Below are 22,667 nucleotides of genomic sequence, written 5' to 3' on the forward strand. Positions count from 1 at the left end.
AACGTGCGTTCCACGACAGGCGTTTCAGATACCTTCAACAGAAAAAATCATCTGAGAATACGAACTCTGTGGATAACAGTGAAGAAGTCCAACGGCAGGGATGCTGCTATCGACATACTCAGTGGACGCTTGTCTGGACTATGTGACCGGTGGCGCATATGCTTCAACGAAGAAGAATAAACTAGACGAATGAGGAGCAGCGTTGGAAAAGTGTCTAAGAAAATCGTATGAACTAGTCTGTCATCAGACATGCTGCCTAATACCGTCTGACCCATTTGCAGTGCGTACTCTAATAGCGTGCGTGCGTGGTGTACTCGCGCTGGCACGGTAGCTCAGCGTGTTCGGGGACAGGGTTAGCTGCCCTCTGAAAAAAAAAAAAAAAATAAAATAAAAAAATAAAAAAACTGAATGGATCAATGCTGAGCTTGAACGGGTGTCATGGGACCTCCGCCGATAACATATGCAACGAACAATGACGAACAAAATGAGATAAAAAAGGGAGTAGCGTCTTCGATTAGTAATCAAAACGTCCTCGGTCCAGAGTTAACCACACCGCCGCTTAAATTTTGAACAAGTCATCATCAAAGGGAACCGAGCCCTTCCGGCATTTGAAGTTAACCTCATTCAGCCAACGGCCTTGTCACAGAGGGTGGAGAAGCTGATAGAGATTCGGGGCACTCTCTTACCCTTCGGGTGGGAAAATGCCAATAAAGGTGGAAGAATCAGCTACAATCAACGGCATGAGAATGCAGAAGCCAATGGAAATCATTGCACTAAAGACACATAAAATGTACCCGCAGGACATGTGGCCTGCAACTGAAAAAGTGTCATGATGATCTATCCACTGGCGAAAGATTCTGGAATAGTCCCCAATTAAGATCAAACGGAAGGGACTGCCAAGGGGCAAGAGATGACGAGAAAAAGATTGAATAACCAATGAAGGGACAACGTTCTACTAGTCGGAGTGTGGAATTTCGGAAGATTCAACGTAGTAGGGAAGCTAGAAAATCTAAAAAAGGGAAATTAAAATGCCTACTTTAGATATAGTAGGCGTCAGTGAAGTGGAATGGAAAGGATTTCTTGTCAGATGAGTATAAGGTAATATCAGCAGCAGCAGAAAATGGTATAACGGGTGTAGGATTCGTTATGAATAGTAAGATAGGGCAGAGAGTGAGTTACTGTGAACAGTTCAGTGATAGGATTTATCTCGTCAGAATCGACAGCAAACCAACACCGTCAGTAATCGTACAGGTGTACATGCCAACGACGCAGATAGAACACTAAGAGATAGAGAAAGTATATGAAGAAATTGAACCAATAGTTCAGTACTAACAGGGAGATGAAAATGTAATTGTCATGGGGATTGCAATGCGGTTGTAGGGGAGACACTAGAAGAAAGGGTTACTCGAGAATATGAGTTCGATAGTAGAGACGAGAGAGAAAAAAGACTAATTGAGTTTTGCAATAAATACACAGGTCTGCGACTAGAAAACTGCATAGGATTTTTTAACATTTGCTCATAGATTTTGACCTCCCAAAAACAGGAAAAATATTCAAAAATTTTATCACGTGGGCTTTTATGTATATTGCAGTATTTATGTTCATTAGTAATAAACCTATGTGGTTTCTTAATTTAATAATTATTAAAAATTATGTCAATTATAATTGATAAAATTAACTTAAATTTAAAGTAATTATAGCGTTAATTGCAGGATTTACCGTTAACTCCTGGGCGCCAGAAGCAAATGCAAACAATTTTATTGTTCAGTTTTACTGTGTTGCGACAAGTCAAATGACGATTTGTATCTCGCTTGAAATGAAGAGAAACTCTCAGTACACATATTGCTATTCAAGTGAACAGTGCTGCTGTTTCTGTCTAGTCATGGCTTCAAGAGGTTGTGTTATTTCTCCAGTTTTTGTTATATCTGTGGTGAATACACTATTAAAAGTCAACAGAGAAACGTAAGTGATTTTGTGAGGAAAGTTTATTTTGCTTACTTTAAATTAAAACTTGGTGATCAAGATAAACCATGGGCCCCGCATAAGGTGTGTAGAAGATGTGAAGAAGATCTTCGTTTGTGGTTTAAGGGTAAGAAAAATGCATTTCGATTTGGAATTCCTATGATAAGGCGTGAGAAGAAAAACCATACCACTGATTGCTACTTCTGTTCAGTTGACGTAAAGGGATTCAATTCAATAAACAAAAGAAGCATAAGTTATCCTAACCTTGACTCAGCTATACGTCCAGTGCGCCTTAGCTCTGAAATACCTATCCGACAGCCACCTTCCAGTTTGGATGAATACCCGAGTGAGTTAGAGGACGAAGTTACATTAACTCGTCGGGGTGAATCAAGCTCAGATTTTTCCTCAGACGAAGATGAAAGGCCTCAACTATTTTTTTAAAGTGAGCTCAATGATCTAGTAAAACATTTAAGTCTTTTAAAAGATGCAGCGGAACTGTTAGGTTCCAAATTAAAAAATAAAAATCTTTTATCATCTGGCACCTCATTTTCAAGGTACAGACACCGAGAAAAAGAATTTACGCAGTTTTTCTCAAAAGAAGGAAATTTTGTTTTTTGCAATGATATGGAGGGACTCACGCATTGCTTTGATATGCAGTATGACTCATCTCCATGGCGCCTATTCATTGATTCATCCAAAACTAGTCTTAAAGTAGTATTATTGCACAATCGAAGTAAATTTGCATCGCTTCCGATGGGACATTGTGTGTATATGGACGAAAACTATAACGACTTGGCCATTATCCTAGAAAAAATCAAATATCAGGACCATCAATGGATGGTTTGTGGGAACTTCAGAATACTCACGATGCTTTCGGGTCAGCAGGCAGGCTATACTAAATACCTATGCTTCTTATGCTTCTGGGATAGCAGAGCCAGAGAGCACCTATGGACTAAAAGTCCTGGAGAGAAAAATGTTATCAATACTACTTTGGTACAACCCGAAAAGGTTTTGTTGCCCCCTCTCCATATCAAATTGGTGTTGATGAAAAAATCTGTAAAATCGCTGCAAAAGGATGGGGACTGTTTTAAATATCTATGTACAAAATTCTCGAAGCAGTCAGAAGCAAAGTTGAAAGAGGGAGTTTTCACTGGCCCCAACATAAGAAAACTTTTACCCGACACCCTCTTTGTGGAAAGTATGAATGAGAAGGAAAAAGTAGCTTGGGTATCGTTCAACGATGTAGTGCGAAAGTTTTTGGGAAATACTAAGGACCCTGACTACAAAACCATTGTTCAACGGATGCTCGCAGCATACGAAGCTCAAGGCTGCACGATGAGCTTGAAGGTCCATTTTTTACACTCCCGCGTAGACAGTTTTCCTGAAAACCTGGGAGCTTACATTGAAGAACAGGGGGAGCGGTTTCACCAGGATGTCCGTGATATTAAGAGACGGTACCAAGGAAGCTGGGATGTCACTATGCTTGCTAACTACTGTTGGATGCTTAAGCGGGAAACTAAAGATGTAAATCGGAAAAGGACTCGTCGAAGTATCAAGGAAAAGAAGAAAAGGTTTCATAAAAACATGAAGAAGTATAATATTGTAGCATTATATCTCAAAATAATATTTCATTGGTTGTAAAAAAATATTATGTTTGATAATTTTGAATAAGCGAGTGCTTTTACTAATTTCTTGTGTCTGAATTTGCAAAAAACCTTACGTAATAGAAAAAAATGGACACCACTTCTGAAGTCGGCGCATTCTGAAACATATAATTCAGTAAAAACATCTCAAGCAGCTGACAAAAAAAATTAGCAATAGTGAAAACGTGTTCAAGGATCGCAAGAGGAAGACGAGTAGTTGGAAACGGCCATGATAAAGTCATGATCAGGCAGAGATTCTGAAATGAGATATTGGACTGTAAGGCATATGAAGGAGCAGATACAGACTCAGATCACAATTTAGTAATGGTGAAAAGTAGGCTGAAGCTTAAGAGACTATTCAGGAAACATCAGAGTGCAAAGAAGTGGGAAGTTAAAGTACTAATAAATGAAGAAATATGCTTGAAGTCCTCTGAAGTTATAGATATTGTGATAATGAGTAGCTCAGTAGGCAGAACTGTTGAAGAGGAATGGACATCTCTAAAGAGGGCGATTACAGAAGTTGGGAGGAAAATAATAGGTACAAGAAAGACTTCTGCGAAGAAACCGTGCATAACAGATGAAATACTTTAGCCGATCGGCGTAAAAAGGAGGTACAAAAATGTTTAGAGAAACTCAGTAATATAGACATACAAGTAACTTTTCTTTGGGTCATCAGTCTACTGACTGATTTGATGCAGCCCACCAAGAAATCCTCTCCTTTGGCAACCTCTTCATCTCAGAGTAGCACTTGCAACCTACGCCGTTAATTATTTTGTGGATATATTACAATCTCTGTCTTCCTCTACAGTTTTTCCCTCTACAGCTCCCTACAGTACCATGGAAGACATTACCTGATGTCTTAACAGATGTCCTATCATATTGTCCGTGCTGCTTTTCAGTGTTTCCCACATACTGATTCCTCAGCTTACCTGCACTTCCTAAATATTTCATTTCTGCATTCCTGAATTTCCCTAAACATTTTTGTACTTCCTTCTTTCATTGATCAACTGAAGTATTTCTTCTGTTACCCATGGTTTCTTCGCAATCACCTTCTTTGTACCGACGGTGTTCTTTCCAACTTTTCAGAGATGTCCATCCCTCTTTAACTCTCCTGCCTACTTAGATGCTACTTATTGCTGTATCTACAGCCTTAGAGATCTTCAAGCGTGTCTGGTCTTCCCTTAGTACTTCTAATCCCACTTCTTTGAAATTTTGATTCTTCCTGACTAATCCCTTGAACTTCAGCCTACTCTTCATAACTATTACACTGTGATCTGAGTCAATACCTCATCCTGGTTACGCCTTACAACCCAGTATCTAATTTCGGAATCTCTGTCTGACCATGATGTGATTTAACTGAAATCTTCCCGCATCACCCGACCTTTTCCAAGTATACCTCCTCCTCATGTGATTCTTGAACAGAGTATTCGATATTAGTAGCTGAAATGTATTACAGAACCAAGTTAGTCTTTATCCCCTCTTATTCCTTGTCCCATGCCCATATTCCACTGTACGCTTTTCTCCTACTCCTTCCTCTACAACTTCATTCCAGTCACCCATTAATATTAGATTTTCATCTCCCTTTATGTACTGCATTACCCTTTCAGAATCTTCATATGCTGTCTCTATCTATTCATCTTCAACTTACGACGTCTGCGTGTATATCTGAAATATCGTTGTCGGTGTTGGTTTGCTGTCGACTCTGACAAGAATTATCCTATCACTGAACTGTTCACTGCAACACACTCTTTACCTACCTTTGTATTCATAACGAATCCTACTCCCGTTATACTATTTTCTACTGCTGTTGATAGTACCCTACACTTATTTGACCAGAAGTCCTAGTCTTGTTTCCATTTCACTTCACTAACCCCTACTATATCTAGAGGGAGCCTTTGCATTTCCCTTTTCAGATTTTCTAGCTTCCCTTCCACGATCAATCTTGGTGACGTTCGACGCCCCGATTCGCAGAACGTTGTACTTTCTTTGACTACTCAGTGTTATTCCCGTGGTCACCTCCTCCTTGGCAGTCCCCTCCCAGAGATCCAAATGGGGGACTATTCCGGAATCTTTTGCCAGTGGAGAGATCATCATGACACTTTTCAATTACAGTCCACATGTCCTGTGGATTCATGTTATGTGTTTTTAATGCAGTGGTTTCCTTTGCCTTCTGTATCCTCATGCCGCTGATTCTGCCGCCTTAGGGGCAGTTTCCCACCCCAAGGACAAGAGAATGCCCCAAAAACTCTGTCCGCCCCTCCACCCTCTTTGACAAGGCTGTTGGCAGAATCAGGGTGATTTCTTATGTCAGAAGTTTTCGGTTGCCAGTGCTGATTATTAACCAGAATATAACTAGTGGCGGGTTCGAACCTGGGAACGAGGACGTTTTGGTTACTAATCAAGGACGCAATCCTTTATATTTGTTGATCTAATTTTGCTCGTCCCACGACACCCATTCAAGTTTATCGTTGATCCATGTACTCATTTTTTTTCTATTACTGAGAACAGCGAACCCTCTGATCGAACACGCTGAGATACCGTGCCGTCTTCCCTATACCACGAGTCTTATCCTACATCGTGGCAGGTATTATATTGGGAACGAGAAATCGTGCCTCGCGTGTTTTTGAGGACAACAGACTTCATCCATTGATGATGGATCCGAAATTCGTGAAACTGTGGACTCAAGAACAGCAGCATCTAGTGCAACAGCAGGCACAACAAGAAGAACAGCGAAAGCAACAGCTGTAATTGCAAATGTACAACAAAAACAATAGAATCAAATTAGACTAGATTAGATTAGGACTTGTTCAATAGATCATGAATACGACACTTTGTATTGATGTGGATCGTGTCAGGTTAATACAAGGTGTCTATACAAGGTGTTACATTACACAAAATATTACATGACACTTAATATTTTTAATTTTCTTTTTGGGTGGGCGGGGGGGGGGGGGAATTACCCACTTATAATCCAAAAATTCATCTAATGAGTAGAAGGAGTTGCCATTCAGAATTTTTTAAATTTCCTTTTAAATGCTATATGGCCTTGTCTCAGACTTTTGATCCTATTAGGTAAGTGACAAAAGACATTTGTGGCAGCATAATTTACCCCCTTCTGAGCCAAAGTTTGATTTAACCTTGAGAAGTGAAGATCATCCTTTCTCCATGTGTTGTAGACATATACACTGCTATTACTTTTGAATTCGTTCGGATTGTTAGTAACAAATTTCATAAGTGAATATATATATTGTGAGGCTACAGTGAATATCCCTAGCTCTTTAAATAAGTGTCTGCAGGATGAACTTGGATGAGCTCCAACGATTATTCTAATTACACGCTTTTGTGCAATGAACACTCTTTTACTCAATGATGAATTACTCCGGAATATTGTGCCATATGAAAGCAGAGAATGAAAATAGGCGTGGTAAGCTAATTTACTGAGACGTATATCGCCAAAATTTTCAGTGGCCCTAATAGCATAAGTAGCTGAACTCAAACGTTTCTGCAGATCTTCAGTGTGTTTTTTTCCAGTTCAACCTGTCATCAATGCATACACCTAGAAATTTTGAATATTCTACCTCAGCTACCGATTTATGATCGAAGTCTATATTTATTAATGCTCTTACTCCATTTCCTGTGTGGACCTGTATATACTGTGTTTTGTCAAAGTTTAATGAGAGCCCATTTGCAGAGAACCACTTACTGATTTTCTGAAAAAAACATTGTTTACAATTTCATCAGTTAATTGTTGTTTGTTGGGTGTGATAACTATACTTGTATCATCGGCAGAAAGTACCAGATTTGCATCTTCGTGAATAAAGATTGGCAAGTCATTTATATATATTAAGAACAGCAGAGGACCCAAGACCGATCCTTGCGGCAACCCATCCTTGATTGTTCCCCCATATGAGGAATCACCAGTTTATTGCATATTATGTGAAGTGCTTATTTCAACTATCTGCACTCTTCCAATTAGGTATGATTTAAACCATTTGAGCGCTGTCCCATTCATACCACAGTACTTGAGCTTATCTAGAAGTATTCCATGATTTACACAATCAAAAGCCTTTGAGAGGCCACAGAAAATCCCAACATTACTTTTCAATGATTTTGGATAAGGCAGTCAGAAGAGAGATTGGGTGGTAGTTGTTGACGTCAGATGTATCCCCTTTTTTGTGCAGAGGTTTAACAATGGCATACTTCAGTCTATCTGGAAAAATACCCTGCTTCAGAGAGCTATTACATATGTGGCTAAGAACCCCCCCTTCTCTCTTGGGAACAAGCTTTTATTACCCTGCTGGAAATGCCATCAATTCTCTGTGAGCATTTATTCCTGAGAGAGTTTATTATCTTCCTAATTTCAGAAGGAGAGGTGGGTGGAATTTCAATTGTATCAAATTTTGTGCGTAAGGCCTCTTCCATTAACTGCCTTGTTTCTTCTAATGAACATTTAGATCCTACTTTCTGTACAACATTTAAAAATGATTATTCAAAATGTTTTCAACTTCCAGCTTGTTGTTTGTCAGGTTTCCATTCGCTTTGATGGTAATGCTGTCATCCTGTGCTCTTGGTTACCCTGTCTCCCTTGTAATAATATTCCAAATTGTTTTTATTTTGTTATCAGAGGTATTAATCTCAAACATGATGCACATGCTTCTGGACGTTTTAATAACCTTTCTTAATGTAGCACCATAGTTTTATAATATTTGGCTGTTTCTCGGTCATCACTCTTTCTTGGTGTTAGATGCAGTTCCCTTTTGTGGTTACAAGATATTTTTATTCCTTCAGTAAGCCAAGGTTTTTTACATGGTTTCTCATAATTAGATTTAACTACTTTCTTGGGGAAACAGTTTTCAAATTCTCTTACAAGTCTATCATGAAATAAGTTATATTTTCAATTAGCGTCAGATTCCTTGTACACCTCATCCCAGTCTAACTGCTGAAGGTTTTCCCTGAAATTCCTAATTGTTGAGTCATTAACTGAACGCACAACTTTGGAGGGTAGTTTTGAATTACTGAATGGAGCTATGTCATATACTGTAACTAGCTGAGCACCATGATCAGAAACGCCATTCTCAACAGGACAAGAATTTATGTTTTTAAACTTATCTTGGTCTATAAAAGTGTTATCTATCAATGTGCTGCTGTCCTTTACTGCCCGAGTAGGAAAATCAATGACAAATGTCAAATTGAAAGAACCGAGCAAGACTTCAAGGTCATTCTTCCTATTACACTCTTTCAACCTCTGCAACTAGCAGTACTGTACATCGCAGGACAAGCAGAGCTACAAAAGTAAATTCTGGAACACAAACAGCAGCGTCGATAACCAACAATCGCGCTATTTCATCCAGATGACAAAGACAGGGACTCATACTACAGTCACTGAATCGTGAAGGCACATTGGTTAGCACACGTTTCCGGGAGGAAGACAGTTCAATTCTGCGTCCTACCACCCGCTTTAGGTTTCCAGTGATTTCCCTAAATATCCCCAGGTAAATGGTGGGTCGAATCCTGTTGTGATCAGGCGAAACTACTATCTTCCTGCCATAGCTGTGGATTCTTTGAATGCTCTGGGTGAAAGTTCACCAAATTAAAACACATAAAATAGTAGTTCACATAAATGAATAAAAGATTTACTTCACTTTGATGCAGGATTACTTGATAATTTACGACAAACTGTTTTCCTAAGGTACAATGTTCAACATTATCAACAGTGTGTGTGTGTGTGTGTGTGTGTGTGTGTGGTGTGTGTGTGTGTGTGGTGTGAGAGAAGTGCTACCTTTGTTTGGTGGACTACCTGGATCAAAAGGCAAATTTGTATTGTTCTTTTTATTTACTTGTAGGAAGGACAGAAGGCTCTGGGTCCATGAACCCTTCCGCGATGGTGGTTGGTATAAGTTTTTGTTGCTTACTGAGGAGAGAACAGTACAAATTTACCTTTTGATCCAGGTAGTCCATCAAACAACAGTTGTGGGGCAACAGAACTGACGTTGTCCAGCCGGCCGGGTGGTCGAGTGGTTCTAGGCGCTACAGTCTGGAACCGCGCAATCGCTACGGTCGCAGGTTCGAATCCTGCCTCAGGCATGGATATGTGTGATGTCCTTAGGTTAGTTACGTTTAAGTAGTTCTAAGTTCTAGGGGACTGATGACCTTAGAAGTTAAGTCCCATAGTCCTCAGAGCCATTTGAACCGTTTTGACGTTGTCCACATGGTGAGTGGTCGACCAGAGATATTCAATGGTGTTCAGGAGCTTAACAGTTGTCTTTAGGATGGTGTCCTGGACGAGGTCGATATCAAGTACTTGATGAAGGTTCCTCGTTAGATCCCACAAAAGGCGGTGAACTAGGGTAGAACTCCCTCTAGCTCGACACTGTATTGATGTCAGCGTGAGGGCACTGCTGTAATGAAAGGGGAGGTGCGATCTTCAGACGTCGTTGCGAATTGCAGGAGCCCTCGCTAATGACTATGGTATCTATTCTCGTTGCTGACTTTGATATGGCACCGCGATATCTGGACGATATCACGGGTCCTTTGAAAGGACACTACCGACTTCCTTCCACGTCGTTCAAACATTTCGAGCTTGTGTTCCGTCCCTAACGACCCATTTGCCGATGGGGCATTTAGTCCTAATCTTCCTTTCTTTCTTTATTCTATAGATGTCTGCAATTCCATCTCGATACAAGCAGCATGAGAGACGTTGCTGTAGCGTTGTCTACTAACTCCCAAATACTATGTTTTCTACAAAAATTAAGTTATATAGATAAACCTGTTCACATTAATCTTAAATCCATAATCGGCTCTCTAAGCACTACGAGAAGCAAAAACATGTTGCAAGAGCTAGGATAGCATTTTTTCGCTGTTGCAAGGAGGTGCATCAGTCATATGCTGCATAGACAGCTGATCTCAAACGGCTGACGTACAGGTGTTTATTTTGATGAGAATCAAAACTGTTAGTAAACGTGTGCTGAATCGTTAGCGCTTAATGTAATAATTATGTAAGCACCCAATAAAGAGGTTGGCACACAGGCATTAAAATTGACAAATCCTAATCTCAATAATCTCAAAGTAATGTTAGCAAACGGCATAAACTTTTGAAGTGTCAGAAGCAGCACGGTTTTCAGAAAAGCAGATTATCTTTTGTAAAATCGATAAAATTAGCGAAAGCATTGCACAAAAAGTTTGAAGCAAGGTAGATTCTAGAAAATATTACCATTCTATCTATATCTACATCTAGGGGAATACTCTGCTGTTCACAATAAAGTGCCTTGCAGAGGGTTCAATGAACCACCTTTAAACTGTCTCTCTCCCGTTCCACTCTCGAACGGCGTGCGGGAAAAACGAGCACTTAAATTTTTCTGTGCGAGCCCTGATTTCTCTTGTTTTATCGTGATGATCATTTATCCCTATATAGGTGGGTGCCAAAAGAATCTTTTCGCAATCGGAGGAGAAAACTGTCGATGAAATTTCATGAGAAGATCCCGTCGCTACGAAAAACGCCTTTGTTTTAATGATTGCCACTCCAATTCACGTATAATGCCTGTGGCACTACCTCCCTTATTTCGCGATAATACAAAACGAGCTGCCCTTCTTTTAACTTTTTCGATGTCATCCGTCAGTCCCACCCGATGCGGATTCCACACCACACAGCAGTACTCCATGATAGGGTGGACAATCATGATGTAAGCAGTCTCTTTAATAGACCTGTTGCACCCCTTGGTGATCTGCCAATGAATCGAAGTCTTTGGTTTGCTATACACACAACATTATCTATGTGATTGTTCCAGTTTAGGTTATCTGTAATTGTAATCGCTAAGTATTTAGTTGAATTTACAGCCTTCAGATTTGTGTGACTTATCGCGTAATCGAAATTTAGCGAATTTCTTTTAGTGCCCCTGTGAACAACTTCACACTTTTCTTTATTCGTGGTCAATTGCCACTTTTCGCACCACCCAGATACTGTATTTTATCTAAATCATTTTGCAATTCATTTTGGTCATCTGATGACTTTACAAGATGGTAAATGACAGCATCATGTGCATGTGCAAGCAATCTAAGACGTGCGAAGGGGTGGAAAATAAGTGCGGTTGAATAGTTCACACGATTGTGCATATACAAATGTTCGTTAAAAATATTAGTGCAAATTTTGGCTCTCACGTAAGTCTCAGAGGATGATTTCCACACTTGGTGCATTAGTACACTGTTCCACATCCGCGCATTAGTTATAGTATTTTAATTAATTATTCGTGAATACAGTTCATGCTAGGGAACAAAAATTAGGCGATTATTACAGCAAAATCATTTTTTCACGACACAGTTCAATTAGGTTTTTATCACAACTATTTATTGAGCCTCGTCCTTTTCTTCCACACAATGAAATTAGCACTGGTGAGACGGTTTACAATTTTACTTTAATAATAATTTGACTCCGAGCCCCCCAATAGCAGTAATGTAGTCTACTAGAAACGAAAATTATTCAATCAACTCGAACAGAACCCCAAGTCGACTGTCCTCTTTGTTCTAGCAGTTTTGGCGCGAAATCGCAGCTCACCACATGTTCACTTACGCCATACCTCGTAATTCGTACTCACACAAACAATCGCAGCACTTCGAGTTCACCAAATATATGCATGCACACTTGCACTATTAAACAATACTCTTTGCCGAAATAAATCAGCGCCAAAAAATTCTTACTCAAACGACGACATGGGCCACCCACAAGTGGGGCTCGCTCGCCACCCACCAGCCAATTCCACCAACGGACTGCCCAACGACTGACCCCTGGCCAAGATGGCCGCTCGCTATATGCTTGGATGTGTACCCCCCCCCCCCCCCCCCGCCCCTTGATTATGCAAGTACCAATCCTCACCAGTTAAGGTTACAGATTTTGACACAATACATCTCTCGACAGAAATAAGTACACCATCGAAACCGCGATAAAAATTACATCTCATTTACTACGTTACATTAATTTCTAGGATTATTCTATATCACCCAGCAAATCAAGTTTTATTTTTGCAAAATTTCGCCACTTACCATAAATTTGTTTATTTACATCTGCGCTGCAAAGTTTTAACACAGAACTGCGATTAGCACTGTTTTTAGACGGTATCTATAGCGATCTACACATTTCGCTGATCAAAATCTTCATATCTATAATAATTAATTAATTATGGGCGATAAATGTTAATAATAATTTGCAAAACAATGAAAACTACTGCAAGCTAAGCGTATAGTATAACTTAACTAGTTTAAAATACGTGAGATGCCACCCAAAATATTATATGGTGCCGTTCTTTACGACATGAATTATCTATTGAATTTTATAAACAATTTCCCATCAAACTTTGTTTATTGCTCTCTACAAGCTTAATTATTTATGAGCCTTACCATATGACTACGCCACTCGATCCGCTATGACGAGACGTTTTTAATGAGCGCTTTCTCATCCCTGTAAGTTGTTGTTTACTATTTTTATTAATCTTTCAGTGTTCGTGCTATTAAGCAATTTTCAAGTTACTATAAGTTTTGCGTCTCGTAACTTAAAATAAAGATCGATCTTTCAGAATGTGCATACTGCAGACCACAATCCACTGCCTCATCGCTCTTCACCGTAGGTTACATAGTTTTCTCGTAATGCGCGAAAAACCAAACAACGCCCCAAGCTGCGGGCCTGGTGGCCGCCCGTCAGCGGAGGCATCCCGCCGACCACGTTGCAAATCTCGCGCGGGCGCGCCACGCGCTTCCGCGAATGGCGCACCATGTAGCGCGCTCGCTCTCCACAAAGCAATCCTTGCATACAGGACCTATTCATCTAGTAACAGGGTTTGTGCCATCACAGAAGGTTACGCAGATAGTCTCCTATGTCGTTCATACAGATCAAGAACATAGAGGGCCTATAACATTTCCTTGGTGAACGCCGGATATTACTTCTGTTTTACTCGATGACTTTCCGTCTGTTTCTACGAACTGTGATCTGTCTGACAGTAAATCACGAACGCAGTCGCACAACTGAGACGATATTCCAAAGGCACATAGTTTGGTTAGAAGAAGCTACAGTAAGAACGATAGGGATTACTCAAGTTCCTCTGAATCAGGATTCAAACCACGACATCCACTTGATCAACAACCAATCAGCAGCAGCGGCACATTCAAGCCTCGCAGTCTTCACCTTGTACCTCTACTGCCCAGTCTCACTATGACAACAGCAGGAATCGGTATATAAGACATCTCGATTGTTTTACTAAACACAGGTGCACTCACAGCGCGTATAGGGAAACGTGCTGTGCGCAGTACTGAAAACAGGGACAGGTGGCGGAAATTTTTTTACCCGACCACGATATTACTGAACTTGGCCTCCCGCGGGCGTTGTTCCAAACACGTGGTGACGTTACATAAACAAACACTGTGGTGACTAACAAAAGCGCATCGCATTGTGAACGGTTGTAAGACAGTTGTGCATATACACTAGTAAACCAAAACATTATGACCACTGCCCACTACATGTTGGATGACATCTGGTGGCGTTAACGGCACGTGACGTGGTAAAAAAAAGAAGCAAGCGGAACATACATGGACGGGAATCACCCTAAAGAAGATATAGGCTGCAAATGGGGATATCCATTTAGATGTGCGACTTTGACAAAGAGCAGATAATTTTTATTCATAGCCTTTGAACGAGGATCTCGAAAACGACGAAACTGGTCGAATGTCCACGTGCTGCTGTGTAAGCCTCAACGGAATGAGGTAGGACAGTGAAACTAACACTAGGCATTAAATGATTGGACATTCACAGATAGTGGGGTTTGGAGACTTGTCTGCTCTGTAAACTAGGACGAAAGGTGATCTGTGGCATCTCTGCTCAAAGAGCACACTGCTGGTACACTCACGTCTTGGAACACACAGTTCATCGTACATCGTTGAACATGGAGCTCCGCAGCAGACCATCCATGCGTGTTGACATGTTGACCCAACGACATTATCAATTACGATTGCAGTGGGCACGGGACGGTCGGAATCTTCGGGTGAATAATATTTTTGGTACACTAGGTCAAGGTCGTCTCCACAAACGCCGTCATCGAGGTGAACGGTGGCTCGAAACGTGAACGCGTCACTTGCGCAGGCTGGTGAGAGCACTATTATGCTATGGGAGACATTCTCCTGCACTTGCACGGTATCTGTGGTACTAATCGAAGACTCTCTGACAGCTACGAACCACCTGCATCCATTCATGCTTCATGTCTTCCCTGACGGCGATGTCTTGTTTCAGCAGGGTAATTTTCCGTGTCTCGGAACCAGAAGCGTGCTACAGTGGTTCTAGGAACGTTACAGTGAACTCAAGTTGATGCCTTGGCGACAAAATTCGCCTAATGTAAATCCTACAGAACCCATCTGGGTAGCCATAGGACACCATCACCGAGTACGCAAATCAGCGGCCCGTTATTTACGCGAATTACATGACCTTTTCTTAGACATCTAGTGCCACATACCTCCATAAAACTATCAATAAAGTGTAGGACACCTGATATGGAGAATCGGTGTTCTATTTCGTTCCAAAGACGGACAGACAAGCTATTAAGGAGGTGGTCGTAATGTTTTGGCTCATCAGTGCACCATCAACTGGCTCAGCGTGTAACCGTGAAACATCACAAAAAAATTCGCGGTAAGCTGACCGAAGCCCCCTCATTTCCAGAAGAAATAATACTTTGGCCGAGTAATGCAACAGGTGCACAATTTTTTACCGATAATGCTGCAGCACGTTAACACTTCACCGTGACATTTGAGCCCTTCCCAGAGCAACCGCAAATATTTTCCCTCCCGCTAACGATCAACAGGCAATTAGCACTCCGTTAGTGAGGCACGGTCTCACATGCCGGTTCCTTCCACACTGTTGATTATTTCTTCTGCTAGTAGTGTGCGTGGTGTACTGCCATGTACCTTTCTCATTCACATTGCTCTACAAGGCACGATTTAGTCAATGGGTTAGCGGCTATTGTGTAGTAAGTACAGCATTGCTTGCTCCCCTATATCTACGACACTAAGTTTGTAGAGTTAAGACATTTTTGGCTGTTAGTCAAAAGAAATGTTTAACAAAATATCTTTGCAGTTTGAGTAGCAATTCTGAATAATTAAGAGCTCAATGACAAATAGTCTACGTGTTGTGCGTGAGAAAATTTCCGAGGTGTGCAAATTAGGTCAATGATTGCAACAAGCACAAGCGCCAGCCTGCACCTTCTGCACATGCCGTAGATGTACATCAAAGCAAAACAGAGAAACGAAATATCACTGCAGAAAGTGCCAAAGATGCATGTGCCTTGAACATATTGAAGTTTTTTGCAGGGACTGTGAATAATTGCGAAATGTGAAGTAATTAGTAACTGTATAAGTAATTTTTTCTGTCTTCTACAGAATTTCTCAAATTCGTAACATAATGTGATGTATATTGTGAGCAAATGTTTAAAAGGAATGTTTCAATGTTCTTAGTTTATCGGTTATATGATAGCATGTGACAGATATTAATTATTTGACCAAAGAGTGGCCGGCCGGTATGGCCGTGCGGTTAAAGGCGCTTCAGTCTGGAACCGCGTGACCGCTAGGGTCGCAGGTTCGAATCCTGCATGGATGTGTGTGATGTCCTTAGGTTAAGTAGGTTTAAGTAGTTCTAAGTTCTAGGGGACTGATGACCACAGATGTTAAGTCCCATAGTGCTCAGAGCCACTTGAACCACTTGACCAAAGAGTGGCAAAATAGTTCCTTAATGTTTGTTTACTGCCACATTTACTTGTAAACACGTCTAAGACAAAGGAAAATGATTGAAGAGCAGTTCTGTTGTCGTTGGTAATTTGAATACTAGTAAAACTACGTTCATTCAATTGTGTGTTGTGTTGGTCTGGGTGACCTGCCTTACGAAATTTGAATCATAATGTCACTACACAGGCAAAGTGTTACTAGTGTCATGTTGACATTGGTTCACCAATTTCTAATATCTGTGAGGAATCTCCAGATAAAACCATTTTCTATGACTCAGCTATAATCAGTTTTGCTCAACAATGAGAATTTGCAGATGCTATATGCGGCATTTAGTGAACCGGTTGTGATTTGTGCTATAAAAAGTAACAGTGTCAAAAATTACCGAACTTTGTATTAAGTCAATCAGCACCCTCTATAAATGGAAGGTTCTAGGGGACTAGAAAAATTTATGCACAGATTGGTCCCAGTTTTCCGAAAGGAAATGAAGTTCCATGCTACTTTACAGAGCGTAGGGGAATGATGTGGGAGACCCGCACCGCCGTACTAGGCGAGGTACTAATGGAGGTGGTTTGCCGTTCCCTTCCTCCGACCGTAATGGGGATGAATGATGATGAATAAAACGACACAACAACACCCAGTCATCTCGGGGCAGGCGAAAATCCCTGACCCTACCGGACAGCTGTAAAGCCGGAACAAGAACACATGTAGAGCACCATTTACGAAATTTGCGCTGCTGATGCTCTAACGGCGCAGACCACAGCATGTGCGCAAGTGCAGTGTCTAGAGCGCCGGATGGCCGCAGTCAACGACCTGCTGACACCAGCTCCCGTCGCCTTGTGCCTGCTTTCGTGCCGTCAAGTTCCGCGAGTCGATGGCCATGTCTGACGAGGAAACATCGCAAACTTCGCCTCCTATTTTAAGCAGCAAAAAGCAAGATTTTAGGCCCAGCAATCGATCCTGCGAGAAAATTTGTATCACAATTCTGATAGTGTGCAGTCATGACCTTCGGAATGTACACCTTCTAAACTTCGCGCGCTGCCTTTGTTTGTGATCCCCTCTGCCCCGCTGCAACTGCCTGATACTCGAACCCGAGGTACCATACAGAGGAGTGGCAACTACAACCGTGCTATTCGACAAACGTTTAAGGCGAGGGAAAACCGGGGAGAAGGGGAACGTGACCGCCGGGCGTGTGCTGAAGCCTTGTTCAAGAATATTTTCTTTCGTCCTTTTACACGAGAAAAGTAGGTAATATGTCAACATCACACACATGTATGTTCAACACTATGTCTCAAAACAAGATGAATAAACCTAAGCAACTGACAATTTACACTGAACAGCCTAAGAAACTGGTACACCTGCCTAATACCGTATAGAGCCCGCGCGAGCACGCAGAAATGCCGCAACACGGCGTGGAATGAACTCGACTAATGTCTGCAGTAGTGCTGGAGAGAACTGATTCCATGAGTCTTTCAAAGCTGTTCTAAATCCGTACGATTACGAGGGAGTGGAAATCTCTTCTGAACAGCACGTTGCATGGCATCCCAGACATGCTCAATAATGTTCATGTCTGGGGAGTTTTTTCGGCAGCGGAAGTGTTTAAACTCAGGAGAGTGTTCCTGGAGCCAGTCTGTAGCAATTCTGGACGTCTGGGTGTCACTTTGTCCTGCTGGAATTGCCCAAGTCCGTCAGAATGCACAGTGGACATGAATCGATGCCTGTGATCAGACAGGATGCTTACGTACGTCTCAACTGTCAGAGTCGTATCTAGACATATCAGGGGACTCATATCACTCCAACCTGCGCACGCCCCACATCATTATAGAAGCTGCAGGCTCCAGGGATTCATGAGGCTGTATCCATACGCCCATCTGGTCGATACAATTTGAAACGAGACTCTCCGACCAGACAATATGTTTCCAGTCATTGACAGGCCAATGTCGGTGTTGACGAGCCCAGGCGATGTGTAAACCTATGTGTCGTGCAGTAATCAAGGGTACACGAGTGGACCTTCGGCTCCGAAGGCCCATATTGATGATGTTTCGTTGAATGGTTCGCACGCTGATACACTACTGGCCATTAAAATTGCTACACCACGAAATGACGTGCTACAGACGTGAAATTTAACCGACAGGAAGAATATGATGTGATAAGCGAATGATTAGCTTTCCAGAGCATTCACACAAGGTTGCCGCCCGTGGCGACACCTACAACGTGCTGACACGAGGAAAGTTTCCAACCGATTTCTCATACACAAAAAGCAGTTGACCGGCATTGCCTGGTGAAACGTTGTTGTGATGCCTCGTGTAAGGAGGAGAAATGCGTACCATCCGTTTCCGACTTTGATAAAGGTCGGATTGTAGCCTATCGCGATGCGGTTTATTGTTTCACGAAATTGCTGCTCGCGTTGGTCGAGATCCAATGACTGTTAGCAGAATATGGAATCAGTGGGTTCAGGAGGATAATACGGAACGCCGTGCAGGATCCCAACGGCCTCGTATCACTAGCAGTCGAGATAACAGGCATCTTATCCGCATGGCTGTAACGAAGCGTGCAGCCACGTCTCGATCCCTGAGTCAACAGATGGGGACGTTTGCAAGACAACAACCATCTGCACGAACAGTTCGATGACGTTTGCAGCACCATGGGCTATCAGCTCGGAGACCATGGCGGCGGTTACCCTTGACGCTGCATCAGAGACAAGAACGCCTGCGATGGTGTAGTCAACGATGAACCTGGGTGCACGAATGGCAAAACGTCATTTTTCCGGATGAATCCAGGTTCTGTTTACAGCATCATGATGGTCGCATCCGTGTTTGGCGAAATCGCGGTGAACGCACATTGGAACCGTGTATTCGTCATCGCCATACTGGCGTGGTGGTATGGGGTGCCATAGGTTACACGTCTTGGTCACCCCTTGTTCGCAATGACGGCACTTTGAACAGTGGACGTTACATTTCAGATGTGTTACGACCCGTGGCTCTACACTTCATTCGATCCCTGCCAAACCCTACATTTCAACAGGATAATGCACGACCGCATGTTGCAGGTCCTGTATGGGCCATTCTGGATACAGAAATTGTTCGACCGCTGCCCTGACCACCACATTCATTAGATCTCTCACGAATTGAAAACGTCTGGTCAATGGTGGCCGAGCAATTGGCTTGTCACAATACGCCAGTCACTACTCTTGATGAACTGTGGTAACGTGTTGAAGCTGCATGGGCAGCTGTACCTGTACATGTCATCCAAGCTCTGTCTGACTCAATGCCCAGGCGTATCAAGGCCGTTATTGGGGTCAGAAGTGTTTGTTCTGGGTACTGATTTCTCAGGATCTGTGCACTCAAATCGCGTGAAAATGTAATCACATATCAGTTGTAGTATAATATATTTGTCCAATGACTACCCGTTTATCATCTGCATTTCTTCTTGGTGTAGCAATTTTAATGGCCAGTAGTGTATTATTCGATGGCCCAGGCATTGTAATCTGCAGCAATTTGCGGAAGGCTTGCACTTCTTCAGTCGTCGTTGGTTCCGTTCTTCCAGGGTCTTTTTCCTGCCACAGCGATCTCGGAGATTTGATGTTTTACCAGATTCCTGATATTCACGGTACACTCGTGAAATGGTCGTACGGGAACAAGCCCACTTCATCGTCACCTTGGAAAAGCTTGTCACATCGCACGTGCGCTGACTATAACCCACGTTCAAACTCACTGAAATTTGGTTAACCTGCTATCGTAGCAGCAGTAACTGTTCCAATAACTGCGCCAGACACTTGTTGCCTTATAAGGGCGTTGCCGACCGCAGCGTCATCATTTGCCTGCTTATTTATCTCTGTATTTGAATATGAACGCCTATACCAGTTTCTTTGGCGCATCAGTCTGTTATGAAATGTAGTTAATGTTTTTCAATTTACAAATTAATCATCCCAGCTATGTTGAAGAATAACGTAACTCCTTCATTTTAACTGTGTCATCTTTTCAAAACAAAGAAAAAAAACCATAACAGCGATGTTATTAATTAAATATAACTTCACTACTTCCTTAATGACACACCTACTCATTTCATTAAATTACACTGCATTTGTGAATCGCAACATGAAGTTGTTTAAAGCAAAGGGATCTCTGACGCCATCTACTGGCTTGAAAGTGAACTAAGCAATTTCGCTTGTTGGTTCGCTCAGATCATGAACACGAAACTCTTACCACTTTCTTAGACTGTATTTTGCATTCGGGCATCAAAAGGGTACTTCGCATTCGCGTGTTAAACTTCTACAGTAGGTCGGAGCTTTTGACAGCCAACGGGCGCGTGTGTAAAGGCTCTACATTCAGAAGGTTATAACAGCGTACTATCAGAATTACAGTCAAAATATTCGCTCAGAATCGATTTCTGGGGGTGATATCTTAGTAGTGTCCTTTTTTCCCCACCGAATATGATGTCAAGTTGGTGGTGTTTCCTTCTCAGACACAAACTTCCTGAAAGCTTCCGTAGTAGCCAGAGTGTTCATCAACATGTAGGAATGCGGCAGTGGTGCATCTTCTCTATAGTCAACTCCGGACAGCTGTAGTTAAGTGCCCAGGGCCAGCCAATCCTCATCACAGACGGCTGGTCAATGTGACTTTCCGTCTGCGTCTCACGCAGCTACGAGAGTCAGCGCCGTACCAAAGACGCAGCCGTCTTCTCCCTCGCGGAGCCACGAACCGCTGACTGCTGACTGACTATCCAGGCACTTGACATTCCCGCCAGAGTCTGAGTTATGAATGAAAGACTGCTCCGTGGCGCTCGCATTAAGTAGATTGTCAACTAGCCAGATGGCTTGTCTGCCCATTATTATCGAGGGTCTAGCTAAGTCAGAAAATGTTCGATAGTACACGTTTCGTCTGGTAATGTAAATTGAAGAATATTTAATACAATGAATTCAATTTCCAGGAACTACATTTTTGTTCAGATATTCTACTCGATGTGGATTTAAACTCCATTCTTAAGAAAGAAATAGCAGTTCTTAGCTCAACACATACTTCACGTCCACACACAGCGTTAAACGCAGCTGGACAACAGGCAACTATAAAAGAGTTAAGAATCACTATACTACACTAGTCAGTAAATAGCAATAAAGCTAAAATTATGCTCTAATATTGGTTGGTTGGTTGGTTTGGAGAAGGAGACCAGACAGCGTGGTCATCGGTCTCATCGGAATAGGGAACGATGGGGAAGGAAGTCGGCCGTGTCCTTTCAGAGGAACCATCCCGGCATTTGCCTGGAATGATTTAGGGAAATCACGGAAAACCTAAATCAGGATGGCCGAACGCGGGATTGAACCGTCGTCCTTCCGAATGCGAGTCCAGTGTCTAACCACTGCGCCACCTCGCTCGGTCTAATATTGGAGAGTATAGTTAATGAGACTTCATACCGTTACTAGGTGACTAAACTAATGACTTCCCCAACCGATGTTTTTTCTTCTATAATCGAACATTCCTATGCCAAACTGAAGAATGTTGGTAAAGCCACGGAATTGGTTGCCATAGTCTTATTTCTGTTTCTGTCTGATTCTCAACATTTCGTAACGGTTACCATGTGAATCAGTCTGCAGTTCAGAATGTTACGTATCTTTACAGTAGAACTGACGAGGGTTGAGAACAAATATCCAAGTTAAGGTTGGTTACAGAGAACGGAACTAAAATCAACGTCTGTCGTCTATCATTCAATTAATACACCCACAGTATTAATGTTGTATTGCTGCTACGGTCGCAGGTTCGAATCCTGCCTTGGGCATGGATGTGTGTGATGTCCTTAGGTTAGTTAGGTTTAAGTAGTTCTAAGTTCTAGCGGACTGATGGCCATAGATGTTAAGTCCCATTGTGCTCAGAGCCATTTGAACCATTTTTGTTGTATTGCTACACTCTTCTCATGTACATGTAAAATCATACTCAGGGATTACAGAAGGCAGCTAAAATTTTGTAATAGAGTAGCAGCTGTTGCTGTAAGGCGCCTAAAGCAAGTGTGGGATTGAGATAGTTGTTAAAGTACGTATTGCACTATTTGTTTCAGAATCCTCAGCCTCCGGATTTCTGGATAAATATTCGCGATGCAACAGTGCCAGGACCACAGTGCACCCAGAATGCATTGTTTGATCCATCAATTCCTCCTGCTGGAAGCGAGGATTGCCTTTACCTCAATGTCTTCACACCAGAGGTAATGTGTCTCCTAACTGCAGTCACATATGTTAAGCCGAAGGGTAAACTGATATTCACTATTTATCGTACTGTAGAGTACTTTTGCTGCTTTCTTTAATCCTTTTTTGTGGAAAAAACGGGAGAA

At 42.1% G+C, this 22,667-nt stretch overlaps 1 pseudogene; it reads left to right on the forward strand.

The window, feature by feature from the left end:
* The window catches only part of LOC126474120 (venom carboxylesterase-6-like), a 176,099-nt pseudogene that overhangs the window by 16,168 nt on the left and 137,264 nt on the right, over positions 1-22,667 (forward strand).

The sequence above is a fragment of the Schistocerca serialis genome, chromosome 4 (assembly GCF_023864345.2).
Source record: "Schistocerca serialis cubense isolate TAMUIC-IGC-003099 chromosome 4, iqSchSeri2.2, whole genome shotgun sequence".
Lineage (NCBI taxonomy): Eukaryota > Metazoa > Arthropoda > Insecta > Orthoptera > Acrididae > Schistocerca > Schistocerca serialis.